Source organism: Cherax quadricarinatus, unplaced genomic scaffold, assembly GCF_038502225.1.
Source record: "Cherax quadricarinatus isolate ZL_2023a unplaced genomic scaffold, ASM3850222v1 Contig1486, whole genome shotgun sequence".
NCBI lineage: Eukaryota > Metazoa > Arthropoda > Malacostraca > Decapoda > Parastacidae > Cherax > Cherax quadricarinatus.
Genome location: NW_027196512.1, coordinates 75,001 through 88,281, shown reverse-complemented (window position 1 = coordinate 88,281; position 13,281 = coordinate 75,001). Strand labels below are relative to the sequence as shown.

Here is a 13,281-nt window from a genome sequence, read left to right as displayed (position 1 = left end):
AGGAACTGTCACTGCAGATTGGTATTCATATGCACCTCCCACCAGAAGATGGAAGTCTAAAGTCTTTTCAAGATTATCTATACCTTGGACAGGTAAAAAAAACTGCATACAAGTTATATACTTATTTCAAGCTTTAAAATATATAATGGTATATAATGGAGTTTAACTGATTTTCCAGTCTTCATTTGGAAGGTCACTAAACCAACCATTATTTTCCAGTCTTCATTTGGAAGGTCACTAAACCAACCATTATTTTCCAGTCTTCATTTGGAAGGTCACTAAACCAACCATTATTTTCCAGTCTTCATTTGGAAGGTCACTAAACCAACCATTATTTTCCAGTCTTCATTTGGAAGGTCACTAAACCAACCATTATTTTCCAGTCTTCATTTGGAAGGTCACTAAACCAACCATTATTTTCCAGTCTTCATTTGGAAGGTCACTAAACCAACCATTATGTCAACATCATTAAAAATCCCAAACGTAAATTTATAATTAATTATATGTTTCAAGTTTTTACTATTACGAAAAAATAGCTGTCATTCTGCTGTGTTAATATTATTATTAAAGGATGGTTACATTACGCTTTGTTAAAGGATACGTTCTTGTAATTCTGCTGTGTTGACTTTAGAGGATGAATGGTGTCCTCAGTTATTTATCTAAGTAATTTCTTTGTCTCTAAAGTAATAACTTTTTTCTAGATTAGTTATATTAGTTATATTTGTTATATTAATAGCTTTATCCCTCTTTCCCTATTTTAATTATCTGATGTTTGTGACTGATCGCTTCCGCACTCATGATGATGATTATTATGACCTATCATGATTGAGTTAACGGTGATACTGATTATTATAATGATTTATTCCTTATCTGTCTCATCCTATACTCTATATACTATAGTAGATTTACTCATCATATGTCTATTAAATCAAAGAAAATGCTTATCTGCTGATAAATGACTTCAGTGAAATTCATTTTACTAGGTAAGATCATTCCCGAGGTTAGTTATGTGTCCTAGTCGTCTTGCGCGTCCATCGCAGCAAATGCGTGTGTGTGTGTGTGTGTGTGTGCGTGTGTGTGTGTGTGTGTGTGTGTGTGTGTGTGTGTGTGTGTGTGTGTGTGTGTGTGTAACTTAATTCGTAGATGGGTGAAATTATTTACAAACATTATGGCTCACTTCACAGCAAGATTCGAACCTGCACACTCTGCAAAGTACGCAGTACTTTAGTCACTCAGCCAGACCCCAGCTAAGTTAAGCATTTCACAATCTCTTTCGAAGTTCACTGCATGTAACAGGATTTGATGAAATAACTTATCACTAACCTGGTGTTCAGGGGCATGGGAGTGACTGCCCAGTTGACTGGCTAAAGTATTGCATAGATCGAACCCACGACCCTGCGCGGGTTCGAATCCTGCAGACTGTGATCTCTTTATGCTCTCCTGTTTCTGCGTGGTGGATTGATATAAAAATCGATTATGAGATCAGAACATACAGGAGGAGAGGCTCATGCTTGAGGCTCACTGGTATGCCCGGGCTGGGAAGAAACGTCAGACATCTCTGGCTGAATGGTGTAGACTGTAGAGGGTCAATTAGGGAACGCTGACAGTCACCCCTTTGTGGGTTCGAATTCTGCTGACTACGATCTTTCTCTGTGTATGTATATACACACAAACAATGTCGTGCCTAATAAGCCGAATCGTCCAGTTTGGCCTATTGAAAAAGTTTTAGCCATAAATCAGCGGAAATCGATGTGAGAATAACGAAAAAAAATATTTATCATAGATTTAATTTAATATAATTAAGTTGATCGACGATATATATAGCAGAATTTAGCTAAAAAAAATTACCAAATGATAAAGTAATGCCAAATTGACCATCTAATGGATATAAATAATGCAATAACATGTTTTATGGTACCCAAAAAAATTATTATTATGTCTTGACTTGATTTTAATTTTTTTTTTTTTGCACTTTACATCAATTTATGCAAAACTGAAGGTATTATTACCCAAGACAACTCCATTACAAAGTCAAACAGGGTCCCCTGAATAACTTTTGTAAAATTATTACCCAAGACAACTCCATTACAAAGTCAAACAGGCTCCCCTGAATAACTTTTGTAAAATTATTACCCAAGACAACTCCATTACAAAGTCAAACAGGCTCCCCTGAATAACTTTTGTAAAATTATTACCCAAGACAACTCCATTACAAAGTCAAACAGGCTCCCCTGAATAACTTTTGTAAAATTATTACCCAAGACAACTCCATTACAAAGTCAAACAGGCTCCCCTGAATAACTTTTGTAAAATTATTACCCAAGACAACTCCATTACAAAGTCAAACAGGCTCCCCTGAATAACTTTTGTAAAATTATTACCCAAGACAACTCCATTACAAAGTCAAACAGGCTCCCCTGAATAACTTTTGTAAAATTATTACCCAAGACAACTCCATTACAAAGTCAAACAGGCTCCCCTGAATAACTTTTGTAAAATTATTACCCAAGACAACTCCATTACAAAGTCAAACATTACAAAGTCAAACAGGGTCCCCTGAATAACTTTTGTAAAATTATTACCCAAGACAACTCCATTACAAAGTCAAACAGGCTCCCCTGAATAACTTTTGTAAAATTATTACCCAAGACAACTCCATTACAAAGTCAAACAGGCTCCCCTGAATAACTTTTGTAAAATTATTACCCAAGACAACTCCATTACAAAGTCAAACAGGCTCCCCTGAATAACTTTTGTAAAATTATTACCCAAGACAACTCCATTACAAAGTCAAACAGGGGCCCCTGAATAACTTTTGTAAAATTATTACCCAAGACAACTCCATTACAAAGTCAAACAGGGTCCCCTGAATAACTTTTGTAAAATTATTACCCAAGACAACTCCATTACAAAGTCAAACAGGGTCCCCTGAATAACCCCAAGACAGCTCCATTACAAAGTCAAACAGGGTCCCCTGAATAACTTTTGTAAAATTATTACCCAAGACAGCTCCATTACAAAGTCAAACAGGCTCCCCTGAATAACTTTTGTAAAATTATTACCCAAGACAACTCCATTACAAAGTCAAACAGGGTCCCCTGAATAACTTTTGTAAAATTATTACCCAAGACAACTCCATTACAAAGTCAAACAGGCTCCCCTGAATAACTTTTGTAAAATTATTACCCAAGACAGCTCCATTACAAAGTCAAACAGGCTCCCCTGAATAACTTTTGTAAAATTATTACCCAAGACAACTCCATTACAAAGTCAAACAGGCTCCCCTGAATAACTTTTGTAAAATTATTACCCAAGACAACTCCATTACAAAGTCAAACAGGCTCCCCTGAATAACTTTTGTAAAATTATTACCCAAGACAACTCCATTACAAAGTCAAACAGGCTCCCCTGAATAACTTTTGTAAAATTATTACCCAAGACAACTCCATTACAAAGTCAAACAGGCTCCCCTGAATAACTTTTGTAAAATTATTACCCAAGACAACTCCATTACAAAGTCAAACAGGCTCCCCTGAATAACTTTTGTAAAATTATTACCCAAGACAACTCCATTACAAAGTCAAACAGGCTCCCCTGAATAACTTTTGTAAAATTATTACCCAAGACAACTCCATTACAAAGTCAAACAGGCTCCCCTGAATAACTTTTGTAAAATTATTACCCAAGACAACTCCATTACAAAGTCAAACAGGCTCCCCTGAATAACTTTTGTAAAATTATTACCCAAGACAGCTCCATTACAAAGTCAAACAGGCTCCCCTGAATAACTTTTGTAAAATTATTACCCAAGACAACTCCATTACAAAGTCAAACAGGCTCCCCTGAATAACTTTTGTAAAATTATTACCCAAGACAACTCCATTACAAAGTCAAACAGGCTCCCCTGAATAACTTTTGTAAAATTATTACCCAAGACAACTCCATTACAAAGTCAAACAGGCTCCCCTGAATAACTTTTGTAAAATTATTACCCAAGACAACTCCATTACAAAGTCAAACAGGCTCCCCTGAATAACTTTTGTAAAATTATTACCCAAGACAACTCCATTACAAAGTCAAACAGGCTCCCCTGAATAACTTTTGTAAAATTATTACCCAAGACAACTCCATTACAAAGTCAAACAGGCTCCCCTGAATAACTTTTGTAAAATTCAGAATGATCGGTTCATAAATAATGGTTTTACCTCAGAAAAATACAAATAAATGCACTTTTGAAAAAAATCAACAAATACATTGAACATTACTATACAGTGGGTAAAAATACTCATAGTGCCTTTATACGTTTATTGAGAGTAGAACTGGTTATATAGACATTATTCCTGAAGTTCCATGAAGATCCCTTTGTCCTGAAGTTCTCTGGTGGCCGGCCAATCACAAAAATCCATTCCAATCAATCTGAAAAGAAAGAAATGACTTCTCAAAATCCTATTCCCAGTGATTATTCCCAGTGATTATTCCCAGTGATTATTCCCAGTGATTATTCCCAGTGATTATTCCCAGTGATTATGTACAGATACATGTAATTGCACCCATATATGATATTTATACACATACCAATATAAAAATATACCAAAAAAACACTAATAATTACGTACCTATGACTGGATGTAGGTGGACACATGATTATCTAATGTCCTCCAGGCAGCAGTGGAGGTAGTAGTTGTGGTAGTAGCAGCAGTGGTGGTAGTAGTTGTGGTAGTAGCAGCCGTGGTGGAGGTGGGCATATTTGCGGGGCTCCTATATTTTGTCTTCCTTGTTTCTGAACATGAAATATCCAATAGTTCAGTAGCAGTGAACAAGGACAGGTGTTGAGAGGAGGGAGGTGGTACTAGCATCGTGGCGGCGTCACCACGTGGTGGTACTAGCATCGTGGCGGCGTCACCACGTGGTGGTACTAGCATCGTGGCGGCGTCACCACGTGGTGGTACTAGCATCGTGGCGGCGTCACCACGTGGTGGTACTAGCATCGTGGCGGCGTCACCACGTGGTGGTACTAGCATCAGCTAGCTCGTGGCTGCTCACTTTGCTTGTATAGACCTTATCATTGCTTCTATGTGCCTTTTCCTCTTGTGGCTAATGTTCTTGGCAAACTGTTTCTTCTTTGCAGGCATTGTGTACCAAAAATGTATACAATGAAAGGCAAAAAGTAACGTCCCAAGGGTAGTCAGCTGTCAGACAAAGTGACACACCCCCTCTCTCTTCAGACTTCCAGTCGGCACTGACTTGATATGGTGTGAGCAGCTCCTTCTCACAGCTAACCTGATGGTTGCCAGTTACTATTTAGAAGATCTAGCTAAAAAATACACCAAAAAAAAGGAAAAAAATACCTGTGATACTGTTTTATGAAGCGAGTCGCGCTGGAGCACGTGTTATTGTTATGGTTAGCTGGGCCGCGTCATGCTGATGACGTAGTTGCCATTGTTATAATTACGATAGCTTTATATGTAATTATCGTACAGAGACGAGGCGCACACCAAAATGTTGCCAGATCTTTGCTCTATTTTTCGGTAAGATTAACTCATTTTTCATATTTTTTCGATTTTTTGGTGTATTTAGGCTCAGACTCGGCGGCCTGCGACCTTAGACCAAGATGGTGCTAGGGCCCAGGTGGTCCTTGGACCCAGGTGGTGCTGGGGCCCAGGTGGTGCTTGGACCCAGGTGGTGCTGGGACCCAGGTGGTCCAGGTGGTGCTAGGGTCCAGGTGGTCCAGGTGGTGTTGGGGCCCAGGTGGTCCAGGTGGTGCTGGGGCCCAGGTGGTCCAGGTGGTGCTGTGGTCCAGGTGGTGCTGGGGCCCAGGTGGTCCAGGTGGTGCTGGGGCCAAGGTGGTCCAAGTGGTGCTGGGGCCCAGGTGGTCCAGGTGGTGCTGGGGCCCAGGTGGTCCAGGTGGTGCTGGGGCCCAGGTGGTCCAGGTGGTGCTGGGACCCAGGTGGTCCAGGTGGTGCTGGGGCCCAGGTGGTCCAGGTGGTGCTGGGGCCCAGGTGGTGCTGGGACTCAGGTGGTCCAGGTGGTGCTGGGACCCAGGTGGTCCAGGTGGTGCTGGGGCCCAGGTGGTCCAGGTGGTGCTGGGGTCCAGGTGGTGCTGGGGCCCAGGTGGTCCAGGTGGTGCTGGGGCCCAGGTGGTCCAGGTGGTGCTGGGGCCCAGGTGGTGCTTGGACCCAGGTGGTGCTGGGACCCAGGCGGTGCTGGGGTCCAGGTGGTGCTGGGACCCAGGTGCACCAGCTGGGTCTACAAACATCTCGCGGCCGTCATGAAGATCCTCGCCGTCACACAAGACACTTCACATTATATATTATAAAAACAACCTTATTATCTTGTACATGGGAAAAAGAATTTCCCGTAGAAATTATTTAGGTGATAATAGGCAACATGACTGTCATATAATTGTAAAATTTTATTTATTAAAGGGGTTTATACTAACGTTTCGGCTATATTATAAACCAACTGGAAGGAAGTTCTGTTTTAATACTGTTAGTAAGATAAACCAATTCAATAAACTCTAACTTAACCCGGAGGAACACTTATAAAAATAGCAGTTATCTTACTTTGAATAAGAATAAGTTAGGTTATATTAAAACAAGCACTTCGCTCTAAGTACTTATAAGAAATGGTTATAATTACAACTATAATTTTAAAAGGGGTGAATCAGTAAGCCAGCGGGAGGCCTCGACCAGATGACCAAAAGCTCCAACTGCGGGTGATCATATGACTAAGACCCGTGTCAGGAAACACTTGTCCTGATTCCTGACAAGCATTATAAGCACCAAGTTATTTAATATATTTATATCCAACACACTTTATATAACTTACATAAAATCACAAAGCGAATAAAGTACATCTTGATCCATTTCGCTTATTAACACTTCGTCTACGATCAATTTTCGTCTACAAACACTTTTTTCCATCTACAAACATCTAATGTTACATAAACAGATATTTACATCAAACATGCATCTATACTATTTTGTTGCTAAATTAAAGTGACTAACATTTATTTGTATGTTTGTTGGTTATGTGTCAAGACCATCTAACACACCAAGCTCATTAAGACTTATATCAAATGTAAACAAAAAAATTAGACTCACTATATATACACACTGTGATATATATCGTATCTCCCGGTGATCGTTAACATGCACCTTCGTACGTAATTCTGTTTACTTAAAATAGCTGTGCATGAAGACAGTCATGCAGACTAGTGTCCCTCGGACTTACTGAGCAAATGGTGGTCTGAAATATTTCGATTCGGAGCTCCGAAGATCTTTCTGGATAAATGAGTAATATACATTTGCAAAACTTGGGTATTGTTATTATGTAAATGTCTCCACAATAAAGATATCCAGGTTTATACATATGTGAATGAGTATTATTTATCTACTTATCGGCTGTGTATCTACATAAAGGCAATAATATGCCAGAGTAAATTTGGAGCTCTAAGTTGTTCCTGAACAGATTAGGAGTTCCGAAGCTGTTATTGAAGATTCAGAGTTCCTAACTGTTCATAAGGAGATTCAAAGCCTCGAAGTTGTACTTGAACAGATTCAAAGCTCCGAAAATGTTTATGAGCAGATTCAAAGCTTCGAAGATATACATGAACAGATTCATGGCTGCGAAGCAGTTCCTGAAAAATATTTGGAACTCCAAAACTGGTTCTGAACAGATCCACAACTCCAAAGCTGTTACTGAAGATTCGCGATTAAAGAGAGTAAACTCCCGACACAGTGTGTCAGACACACCAAAGATCACATGAATATCATTATATCAGACAACAGAAGGATAAGTTTATGTCTCTCACTATATAAAAATTAAGAGAGTTTAATTTATTTCATATTTTATGTATAAACTTGCTCTTGAATCCTGGCAAACAGACAACATCCAGACTTAAAACCCCTTGAGTAATCGATATACTTTAAACCTGACTTTATATATTCGTTTGTTGTGTGATTTGAGGAAGATATGAACGGATTTCAAGTGCATCTCCCTCTACCTTAATGTTTGCACAAGGAACACTGCAAGGCCGTCTAAAGACTCTAATAAATTATAAACATATGCATGCATTAATAAGTGTACGTATGCATGCACGCACACACACGACTCCTGCAACCACAAATAGGTTAGTACACACACACACACATTATACAGGGTGTTTGAAATTGATGGATACAGTTGCTGTATATACTGCTTTGAAACTGGGTCCATCATTTTCAAACACCTATATATATTATATATATATATATATATATATATATATATATATAGATATATATATATATATATATATATATATATATATATATTATATATATATTATAGGGAGGTACCACCTTTGGAAACTGTCCTGGGGACCCTCAGCCTCAGAGAAAAAAATAAACTTGCTTCAGGTGAAACTCGAGGTTCTCCCTGAAGCTGTTTGAAAATTTTCTCCTATGACCCTCTATATTTTATAGATTCTTTATTTATTTAAAGACAAAATACATTGACAAAATACACTGACAAATATACAACAGGGAGTAAAACGACATAGATAAAAACTCAGAGCTAGATCTCGAATACTTCGTTCAGATGCCGGGCGGTGGGCCGCGTGACCAGAATACTGCACGCATTTTCCCTCTGGATCGCATCACGGAGTCTCTGAAAGAAAAAGCTGGCCGCCCTGTGGTCCTTGCTTTCTATGACGAGGTTTTCACCCAGCTCTTCGAGAAACTTTAAAGCACCCTTGCCCCATGCTCCATGGGTCTCCCACCCTATTGGGATGAAGTTATAGCGAAGGGGAAGGTCTTTATAATTGCGGGTCTTCTGGGTCTCCCTGTGGCTGGCAGTTCCACCCTCTTCAATTAAGGAGTATATCAAGTATGACCTAACTATGGCCATTGTACCTGTGGGTAAACCACATATGTCTCCCCCTATCAATGAGTTAGAACATAAGAACATAAGAAAGGAGGAACACTGCAGGAGGCCTGTTGGCCCATACTAGGCAGGTCCTTTACAATTCATCCCACTAACAAAACATTTGCCCAACCCAATTTTCAATGCTACCCAGGAAATAAGCTCTGATGTGAAAGTCCCACTCAAATCCAACCCCTCCCACTCATGTACTTATCCAACCTAAATTTGAAACTACCCAAGTCCTAGCCTCAATAACCCAACTAGGTAGACTGTTCCACTCATCAACTACCCTATTTCCAAACCAATACTTTCCTATGTCCTTTCTAAATCTAAACTTATCTAATTTAAATCCATTACTGTGGGTTCTCTCTTGGAGAGACATCCTCAAGACGTTATTAATATCCCCTTTATTAATACCTATCTTCCACTTATACACTTCGATCAGGTCTTCCCTCATTCTTCGTCTAACAAGTGAATGTAACTTAAGAGTCTTCAATCTTTCTTCATAAGGAAGATTTCTAATGCTATGTATTAATTTAGTCATCCTACGCTGAATGTTTTCTAACGAATTTATGTCCATTCTGTAATATGGAGACCAGAACTGAGCTGCATAATCTAGGTGAGGCCTTACTAATGATGTATAAAGCTGCAGTATGACCTCTGGACTTCTGTTGCTTACACTTCTTGATATAAATCCCAGTAATCTATTTGCCTTATTACGTACGCTTAGGCATTGCTGTCTTGGTTTAAGGTTGCTGCTCACCATAACCCCCAAGTCCTTTTCGCAATCTGTATGGCTAAGTTCTACATCATTTAACTTATAAGTACTAGGGTTATGGGCACTCCCAAGCTTCAGAACCTTGCATTTATCTACATTGAACTGCATCTGCCACTTTTCTGACCAAGAATAGAGTTTGTTTAAATCCTCCTGAAGTTCCATAACATCTACGTTTGAATCAATTATCCTACCTATCTTTGTGTCATCGGCGAATTTGCTCATATCACTAGTAATTCCCTCATCAAGATCATTGATATATATTATAAACAACAACGGGCCCAAGACCGATCCCTGTGGAACGCCACTTGTTACAGATCCCCACTCGGATTTAACCCCATTTATGGACACTCTCTGCTTCCTGTCAGTAAGCCATGACTCGATCCACGAGAGCACTTTTCCCCCAATGCCATGAGCTGCCATTTTAACAGTCTATGGTGCGGAACTCTATCAAAAGCCTTACTAAAATCTAAGTAAATAATATCAAATTCTTTATCGTGGTCAACAGCCTCAAAAGCTTTACTGAAGAAAGTTAATAAATTAGTTAGACAAGACCGGCCTCTTGTGAATCCATGCTGAGTATCATTAATCAAGCTATGCTTATCGAGATGGCTTCTTATAATCTCAGCTATAATTGACTCTAGTAATTTGCCTACAATTGAGGTCAGGCTTATTGGGCGGTAATTTGACGGTAACGAGTTGTCCCCTGTTTTAAAAATAGGAATTACATTAGCCGTCTTCCACATATCAGACACTACACTTGTTTGAAGAGATAAATTAAAAATATTAGTTAATGGTTCACAGTGTTCCATTTTGCATTCCTTAAGAACCCTTGAAAAAACCTCATCAGGACCCGGCGACTTATTTTGCTTCAGTCTGTCTATCTGCTTCACAACCATTTCACTAGTGACTGTGATGTTACATAATTTATCTTCTTCTAGCCCACTATAAAAATTAATTACTGGAATATTGTTAGTGTCTTCCTGTATAAAAACTGAGAGAAAACAATTATTTAAAATCGAGCACATTTCATGCTCTTTGTCAGTAAGGTGCCCATAGTTATTTTTAAGGGGACCTATCTTATCTCTAACTTTTGTTCTATAGACCTGGAAAAACTTTTTGGGTTAGTTTTAGAATCCCTAGCAACTTTAATTTCATAGTCCCTTTTAGCTTTTCTTATCCCCTTTTTAATGTCCCTCTTAATGTCAATATACTGATTCATAAGATGACCCTCACCTCTTTTGATACGCCTATAAATTCCTTTCTTATGCCCTAGTAGATATTTGAGCCTATTATTCATCCATTTTGGGTCATTTCTATTTGATCTAATTTCTTTATATGGGATAAACGTTCTTCGAGCAGCATGTATAGTGTTCAGAAAACTATCATATTGATAGCTCTCTTCGTTACCCCAGTCAACAGATGATAAGTGTTCTCTAAGCCCATCGTAATCTGCTAAGCGAAAATCTGGGACTGTTACTGAGTTATCGCTACTATCGTACTTCCATTCAATGTTAAATGTAATTGATTTGTGGTCGCTAGCACCCAGTTCCTCTGAAATTTCTAAATTATTAACAAGGGATTCATTGTTTGCCATAACTAAGTCAAGCAGGTTATTTCCCCTTGTAGGTTCTGTCACAAACTGCTTCAAAAAACAATCCTGAACTACTTATAAGAAGTCGTATGATTCTAAATTCCCAGTCAAGAAATTCCAATTAATATGACTAAAGTTAAAGTCTCCTAGAATTACTACATTATCGTGCCTTGTGGCCTTAACAATTTCCTCCCATAGTAGTCTCCCTTGGTCCCTATCTAAGTTTGGGGGACGGTATATCACTCCTAAAATCAGTTTTTCATGCCCCTCTGAAAATTGTATCCAAACAGACTGTATGTGTTACTTCAGACTTAATACCCGTTTTTATGCAACAGTTCAAGCGATCTCGGACATACAATGCCACCCCACCCCCCTTCCCGATACTTCTATCTACTTGGAACAATTTAAAACCCTGAATATGACATTCCGCAGGCATGTCCCGACTTTTTGAATTAAACCACGTCTCAGTTAAGGCAAATACATCAATGTTACCTGCACTATCAACTAATCTCAACTCGTCCATCTTATTCCTAGCACTACAGCAATTAGCATAATAAACATTGAAAGACTCTCCTTTCTCTTTACCCTTCCTGCTCATTTCTGTTTTTCTACTAAACCTATTACTGTCCTTATCACCCAAAGTCCCTGGCTTTTCAATATCTACCTCGTTCTGCTTATTACTAGTTCCCCTAGAACTCATAATATTACTACACTGGGACTTCACTGTTTTCCTGCCAAAACCCATACCACTAACTATTCCTAGTTTAAAGTCCTAACTGCTCCCTCCACTGCAGTTGCCAGTGCTACCACCCCAGACCTAGATAAGTGAACCCCATCCCTGGCATACATGTCATTTCTGCCATAGAAGAGGTCCCAGTTGTCAATGAATGTTACCGCATTTTCCCTACAGTATTTGTCCAGCCAGCAATTGACACCAATTGCCCTGGACAATCATTCATGTCCAACTCCCCTCCTTGGCAAAATACCACATATGACAGGGTTCCCACCCTTACTCCTAATTATTTCTATTGCTGACCGATACCTGCTAATCAGGTCTTCACTCCTACGTCTGCCAACATCGTTGCCTCCAGCACTGAGACAGATAATAGGATTGCTCCCATTACCTCTCATGATGTCATCCAGACGGCTAACAATATCCTCCATCCCAGCCCCAGGAAAGCAAACTCTCTGTCTCCTACTCCTGTCCTTCAAGCAGAACGCCCTATCCATATACCTAACTTGGCTATCCCCAACAACAACAATATTCTTACCTTCCTTAATGTCGTTCGTCGTGACGTTCCCAGTAGTCGACTCACATTTGTCGGGTAGCACTGAGAATGTATTAGATGTTTCCACAACAGTTTCCACGGCAGTCTCTTTCTTCTTCATCGTTTCTACTTTTCCATTCGTCTTCTTGATCGTCAACTTCGTTCCCTGCTGTCCAGCCACTGACCAGTTTCCCTTGTTGACCTGAGGACTCAAAACAGGAGGACTACTACGAATCTTCTTGTTTTCCTCGGTCAGTCGCCGAATCTCCATCTTCGCCATCCTCAATTCTTCCTTAAGCTGTTGGTATAGTTGCTCGGTGGAGGGCATCTTGCTTCAATTCGTAGAGAGCGCGCAAACAGGTCTTCACAGAGCTAAGTACATGTCACCACTGCGCAAAAGCCAACTCAATCAGGAGCTACTGCGCAGCACGTCTACACGGCCCAATAGCGATGCGAACACTGTGAGTTCCCCTTTAAATCTTTATATGAGTCACCGTGAACCGTTTTATATGGTATGGAAAATATCCAGACATTTGCCAGATTAAGGGCCCTCAGCCTATCCTCATAGGGAAGATTTATGCTTATAATGCTGCCATGATAGTATCAATGCTTACGGGATGGCGGTCTTACATTTCCGTAAAAAATGGTCAATCTTCGAGGCACCAGGCACTGGCAAAAGTGGCACCCTTGTGCCCTTATTTTCTCCTTCCCTCCTCCCTCATTCCAACAAAAACGCTCAC

At 39.7% G+C, this 13,281-nt stretch overlaps 1 long non-coding RNA gene across 1 annotated transcript; it reads right to left on the bottom strand.

The window, feature by feature from the left end:
* Nucleotides 1-4,291: 4,291 nt before the first annotated feature.
* Nucleotides 4,292-5,016, bottom strand: LOC138851668 (uncharacterized). The gene is made up of 2 exons (XR_011391339.1): nt 4,617-5,016; nt 4,292-4,416 (listed from the first exon to the last, which is right to left on the bottom strand). It is a non-coding gene; the product is annotated as an uncharacterized lncRNA (long non-coding RNA).
* Nucleotides 5,017-13,281: the final 8,265 nt, after the last annotated feature.